The 6,684-nt window shown below is 49.1% G+C and overlaps 1 long non-coding RNA gene across 1 annotated transcript; it reads left to right on the top strand.

The window, feature by feature from the left end:
• Positions 1-489: 489 nt before the first annotated feature.
• On the top strand, positions 490-3,489 carry LOC108499326. The gene is made up of 3 exons (XR_001875509.1): positions 490-575; positions 954-1,004; positions 3,479-3,489. It is a non-coding gene; the product is annotated as an uncharacterized LOC108499326 (long non-coding RNA).
• Positions 3,490-6,684: the final 3,195 nt, after the last annotated feature.

Genomic DNA, 6,684 nt, shown 5'->3' with positions numbered 1-6,684 from the left:
GTAACCCTAAACCCTAACCCTAAATCTAACCCTTGCTAACCCTAACCCTAATTCTAACGCTAACCCTAACCCTAAACCCTAGCCCTAACCCTAACCCTAACCCTAACCCTAAACCCTAACCCTAACTCTAACCCTTGCTAACCCTAACCCTAACCCTAACCCTGACCCTAACACTAACCCTAACCCTAAACCCTAGCCCTAACCCTAACCCTAACCCTAACCCTATCTTTAAACTCTAACCCTAAACCTAACCCTAACCCTAAACCCTAACCCTAACCCTATCTCTAAGCCTATCCCTAACTGTAACCCTAACCCTATCTCTAACCCTAACCGTAACCCTAAACCCTAACCCTGACTCTAACCCTTGCTAACCCTAACCCTAACACTAGCCCTAACCCTAACCCTAACCCTAAACCCTAGCCCTAACACTAACCATAACCCTAACCCTAACCCTAACCCTTACCCTAACCCTAACCCTAATCCTAAAGCCTGATTCTGGACAGGAGGTTGAAGAGAAAGAAGTGGAAACGGAACCTGTGGCTGTTGGAGAGGTAATGCCTGAAGGAATGAAATCAGTAAGTGCCATCTTTGGTTAGCAGTGCCTTTGGTGTCATTCAGAGCTGCAAGTTCCGGAGCAGAGAGTGTTTGCCATGCATGGCTGAAGATTGTGAGAGCTGTAGCTCTGCCATGACATGGTGTTTCAGCCCAGCCACTGACACCTGGAAAAGGGGTTTTGACCCTTCCTGTTTAGTCTTTGCCGTGCAGGATTCCTAGGAGACAGGAGAAACTGTCCCCTGGACGTACCTGCACCTCCACAGGGCCTATTTCAAAAATTCCATGAAAAATGAACAAGAAATTGGCCTTATGTGAAATTACCCTTTTGTTCTTGTTAACTATCCAACTTTGCAAGAGACAGAATGGTGACTTTCACCGATGCTACTGACTGTCCCCAGGGCACAACACCGGCACCAGAACCTCTGCTGGCTCCCTCTCTTTCTGGACAAGTGCAGGAGGCGTGTCCCAGGGGCAAGGGAATCAAGGGACATGCACAGGAACAGACAACTCTATTGGTTAGGATGGTCCCATGGTATCAGGGTATAAAAGGAAGCGCCTGATTTGTAATAAATCTCATTGTTCTCCACCCTTAACCATTGTTCCAATTCTTTAGCTAATTGATTCCCAAAAATTGTGGGAATATTTTTGAACCCTTAAGGTAACACTGTCCAAATGAGCTGAGTTTTCCTTCCTATGGTGGGATTTTCCACTTGAAGGCAAATATCCTTTGACTTTCCTGTGTCAGAAAGGCAGAAAAAAAGGCATCTCTTAGGTCTAATACTGTGAACCGAATTAGATTTTCTTTTAATATTGTTAATAGGGTATATAGGTTTGCAACAGCTGCCTGTGTGTTTTAGCTATTTTATTTGCTGCTCTGAAATCCTGAGCCAACCTGTGTGTTCCATTTGGCTTCTTGACTGGTAAAATTGGGGTGTTGAAATCTGATTCACACTCTACAAAAGCCCTAATTTCAAAAAGTTATCTATTATTGGCTCAATTCCTCTTCTGTCTTCCAGCCTCTGTGCATATTGCTTCCTAATTACTGAGTTTGCTCCTGGCTGTAATTCTATTTGAATGGGAACTGCCCTTTTCGACTTTCCTGGTGTTTTAATAGCCCAAACTCCTGGGTATACTTCATCTGAAATTTGATTGACATTTGAATTCTCCTGGTTTGGCTTCACATAGCCCGTTGCTAAACTCAGAGCTGCTATTAATTGTTCTTTCTTTACCTTAAATTCAATTTTACCTTGTTTGAATTCTATTACAACTCCCAGATTTTCCAATTTTGAACTTCAGGGGTTTCAAAAGAAAGCTTTTCTGATTGGCCAGTGGCACCCACAACTTAAACGTATTTATCACTTTTAGGTATTAATTTTTGATTCAAAACAGAAAATGTAGCCCCGGTATCAATTAGAAAATCTAATTCTTCTTTTTTCTTCCCCTAGCTTAATTTTTACCAGCAGGTCCCCTAGGCACTCGCCCGCCACCCCCCCCCTTCACTCAGTACTCTGTAAGCAACAACAGCCCCTCCTATGGCTGTATTTCCACCTGTTAATTCAGGGCATTCTTGCTTCCAGTGTCCCTCTTTTCTACAATTATGCACACTGGTTCTGACCCAACCTTGTCTGTCGGGGAGGTAAACCTTACATCTGTTACACAAGGCTCGTACATATAACTAACAGTTGCAAAATGGACTAATCTTAATTCTAGGTCTTACCCAAAGTGGTGTGCTTATAGTTAACTCTTCAGCACTACCTCTCATATAGCAACTCTTAGGATGATAATACCTTTAACTGTGTGCTCCTGGATGTTTCAAGGTAAGCGAGGTATATCTGGTAGATAATAACTTTTCTGAAAACGAACAAGACCACCTTCTTTCTCTCAAAATAAAAAATATTTGGCCAAATACAAACAAAATCAGACCAGACCAGACCAGAGGGGATATTCCCCTGGGAGAGCGTCCTCTCCCGTGTCCCCCGCGAGACGGCGTCCCGCCTTGACTCATGGGTATCCAGAACCAGAATAACCAGAACCAGAACAGACAAAACCAGAAACCAGGTACAAATACCTTTTATCAATAGGTCGTGTTCTTGTCCAGCCCCCCAAAGAAGCCACCGAAGAAGGGAGCCCCTTCTGGTAAAAAGACTTACCCAAGGGGGTCCCATTCTCTGAGGGATTCCGCAGCCGGGTGGTGAAGGTGTGCTGCGGCGGGTCGCCATATGAATCCGAAAAATCGGTCCAAGAAACTGCTCAGAGACTTTTTATCTTTAAGCAGCAAGGTATTTGTTTATTCAACGTTGGGAGCAAGCCAGCTCACGCTGGACAAACTTGCTCAAAGGCTTCACACAAAATCAGCATTTTTATACAATCTTCAGATGTGATTAAATGCATATTCAAGTGATTACAACATCTATCTATGCATAGTAATAACAGGCAGAGTATAGGTGGAGCTCAGGGGGGGCTTGGGGCGGTGCTTCTATTGGCCCTCAATCTTCGGGGTAGTTCCGTCCTTCCTCAATGGGTCTGGGGGCTTAAACTCATCTTCCTCAGCCTGACCTCTCTTCTTTTCCATTGTTCTTGCCAGCTCACTGAAGCTTGGAAAAAGCCTTGGCTCCCAGTCTGTTTCTTTCATTCAAATGTCTACCTTATCCTACTGCATCTTAATTTACTACCTCTAGGCCTATTACATGTTCTTTTAAATTCTCTTAAGTTTTGGTCAGGTAAGTAGAACAGTACGACGGATTAGTGGGATGGGGGAGACCTCCAGGCCTTAGGCTGCTAGCCCCATTACCTGAGAGGTGAATGCCCTTTCCCCCGCCCCCGCACGTGGCCGGCGACCCCGCAAGGAGCCCACACAAACCACCAGGGAGGGACGGACGAAAGAGGAAGTTTATTGTGGGGAAGGGGTTTATAAAGCTTTTAGGAGGGTCAAAAGGGGGCCGATCACAAGTTCAAGGGCACAGAAAAAAACAATCAGGTAAGGGGTTAACAGCCAACAGGAAGGGGTTAACAAAGACCAATAAAAACCACCTCAGAACACTTTCCCAGGACACCCTGTATGGGAGACAAGTCCCTCACAGGGGGTGTTGGGAAGAAGAAAGAGTAACCTTGCAGAAAATACAAAAAGTCATTTTGAAACCTGTTTAAACCACATTAAAAACTTCTGTTTCTATAACATTTGAGCAGTATTCTTCTTTTTCCTCACTAGTCCATCTCTGACAGGACTTCTTCCATCCTGCATATGGCAAATCCATTGCCACAGAACAGAAAAAGTGCAGCCCGTTTGGATGTTAGTAGCTTGTTAGCAGACCCAGATTTCTTAATTAACTCTTTTGGGCCTGGCCTCCTGTTCCAGAGCAACTGCCCTTCCAGCCAGGAAAAAAGGCCTGACCCTCTGTCTCTCACCTGTCGTTGGTGTGCCACTCCCGACACTACATGCACAGCCAGAGCTTTCTGGGCGGGCACTTTTGGTCTGGAAGGAATCTTAAGTCAGGGGCTCCTCCCACCAACGACTGCCCTTCCAGCCGGAAAAAAAGCCCAGACCCTCCGTCTCTCTCCTGCCGTTGGTGCAGCACTCTGGACACTACCTGCACAGCAAGAGCTTTCTGGGTGGGTCCCTTTGGTCTGGGAGGAATCTTTGTCCATATTCAGTTTTGGCCCTCGGATGGCTGAGGGCTGCGCGGCTCTCCTCCCCGCGAAAAACTGCTCATCAGACAGGAAAGTAAGGCCTGACCCTCCATCTCTCACCTGCCGTTGGTGCAACACTGTCTGCAGTATGTGCACAGCAAGATCTTTCTAGGTGAGCACCTTTAGTCAGGGAGGAACCTTTGTCCATATTCAATTTTGGCCCTCAGATGGCTGATTTAGAAAATGGGTCCTGCCCACGAATGACTGTCTGTCCAGCCGCGAAAAATACCCTGATCCCGTATCTCTCAGCTGCCATTGGTGCAGCACTCTGGGCACTACGTGCACAGCAAGAGCTTTCTGGGCGGGCACTTTTGGTCTAGAAGGAATCTTCATCCATATTCACTTTTGGCCCTCGGACGGCCAAGTGCGGCGCAGCTTTCCTCCCCTGGAACCACTGCCCTTCCAACCAGGAAAAAAAGGCCTGACCCTCCGTCTCTCCCCTTCCATTACTGAAGCACACTCAGAACAACGTGCACAGCAAGAGCTTTCTGGGCGGGCACCTTTGGTCTGGAAGGAATCTTCATCTGTATTCACTTTTGGCCCTCAGAGGGCCCATTTAGGAACGGGGCTCCTGCCGAAAAAGGATTGCCCTACCAGACAGGAAAAAAGGCCTGACCCTCCGACTCTCCCCTGCTGTTGGTGCAGCATTCTCGACACTACGTGCACAGCAAGAGCTTTCTGGGTGGACCCCTTTGGTCTGGGAGGAATTGTTGTCCCTATTCACTTTTGGGCCGGGGACGGCCCATTTAGGAATGGGGCTCCTGCCCACCAACGACTGCCCTTCCAGCCACGACAAGAAGCCCTGACCCTCCGTCTCTCCCCTGCTGTTGGTGCAGCACTCTGGGCACTACATCTACAGCCAGAGCTTTCTGGGCTGGCCCCTTTGGTCTGGGAGGAATCTTCCGTATTCACTTTTGACCCCTGGACGGCTGAGTGCGGCGCGGCTCTACTCCCCTGGAACGACTGCCCTTCCAGCCGGAAAAAAAGGCCTGGGCCTCTGTCTCTCACCTGCCGTTGGTGCAGCACTCTGGGCACTATGTGCACAGCAAGAGCTTTCTGGGCGAGCCCCTTTGGTCTGGGAGGAATCTTCGCCCATATTCACTCTTGGGCCTCAGATGGCCCATTTAGGAACGGGGCTCCTGCCCACGAACGACTGCCCATCAGGAAAGAAAAGCCTGACCCTCCATCCCACACCTGCTGTTGGTGCAGCACTCTCAGCACTGTGTGCACAGCCAGAACTTTCTGGGTGGCCACCTTGGGCCGGGAGAAATCTTCATCTGGATTCAGTTTTGGCCCTCGGACAGCCCATGTAGGAATGGGGCTCCTGCCCACGAACGGCTCCCTTCCCGCCAGGGAAAAAAGACCAGACCCTCCGTCTGTCACCTGCCACTGGTCCAGCACTCTCGGCACCACATGCACAGCAAGAGTTTTCTGGGCGGGCCCCTTTGGTCTGGGAGGAATCTTCGTCCATATTCACTTTTGGCCCTCAGACGGCCGATTTCGGTGCGTTGCTCCTGCCCACCAATGACTGCTCTTTCAGCCAGGAAAGAAAGGCTTGACCCTCCATCTCTCACCTGCCGTTGGTGTGCCACTCTTGACACTACGAGCACAGCAAGAGCTTTCTGCCTGGGCAGATTCCTCTTAGGCCAAAGTTGCCTGGGCAGAAAGTGCTTGCTGTGTCTGTTGTGCCAAGAGTGATGCAACAACTGCACAGAAGAGACGGAGTCTCATGGCTTTCTTTCCTCAGTGGAAGGGCAGTCATTCACCAGCTGCAAGGGTCCGTCTGAGGGCCAAAATTCCATATGGAAGACTAAAGGTGTCCGCCCAGAAAGCTCTTGCTGTGCACTTAGCACTGAGAGTGGTGTACCAGCTGCACAGGAGAGATAGATGCTCAGGGCTTTCTGTCCTGAGTGGAAGGGTCGTCATTCGCTGCTAGGTGCACTGCACCACAAGGGACCGTCCAAGGCCCAAAATTGAATACGGACGAAGATTCCTCCCAGACTAAAGGTGCCGGGGTAGAAAGCGCTTGCTGTGCCTGTTGTGCCGAGAATGGTGCACCAGCTGCAAAGGAGAGACGGAGGCTCAGGGCTTTCTTTGCTGGGTGGAAGGGCAGTTGTTATCCACCCTCGGACAGCTCCTTGCGGCTGTTTGTCCCCCTTGGAGGAACATCAAATGAGCATATTTGCAGTGTATGGAAGAGAGTTAAGCATTCACATCGTGTGTCTGTGTGTGGAGAGATGAACCAGAGTGAGCACAAATTCCATCAGCTACTTCTAGAGAGGCCATGAAGGACAGTGTCTTGAGATCATTTTGTTTTGAGAGTCACATCCCCTGGGAAACCACCTGAATGCAGCCCTGGGATGTGCTTCTGCGAACAGAGCTTCCTGTGTCTGTCCCTCAGGCCGTGGGGCATCTCACAGAGAGGCAGAGCAGGGTCTCTGA

The sequence above is a fragment of the Lepidothrix coronata genome, unplaced genomic scaffold, assembly GCF_001604755.1.
Source record: "Lepidothrix coronata isolate B3197 unplaced genomic scaffold, Lepidothrix_coronata-1.0 Scaffold2, whole genome shotgun sequence".
NCBI lineage: Eukaryota > Metazoa > Chordata > Aves > Passeriformes > Pipridae > Lepidothrix > Lepidothrix coronata.
The sequence above is the reverse complement of the archived record's forward strand: the minus strand, read 5'-3'. Positions and strand labels throughout refer to the sequence as shown.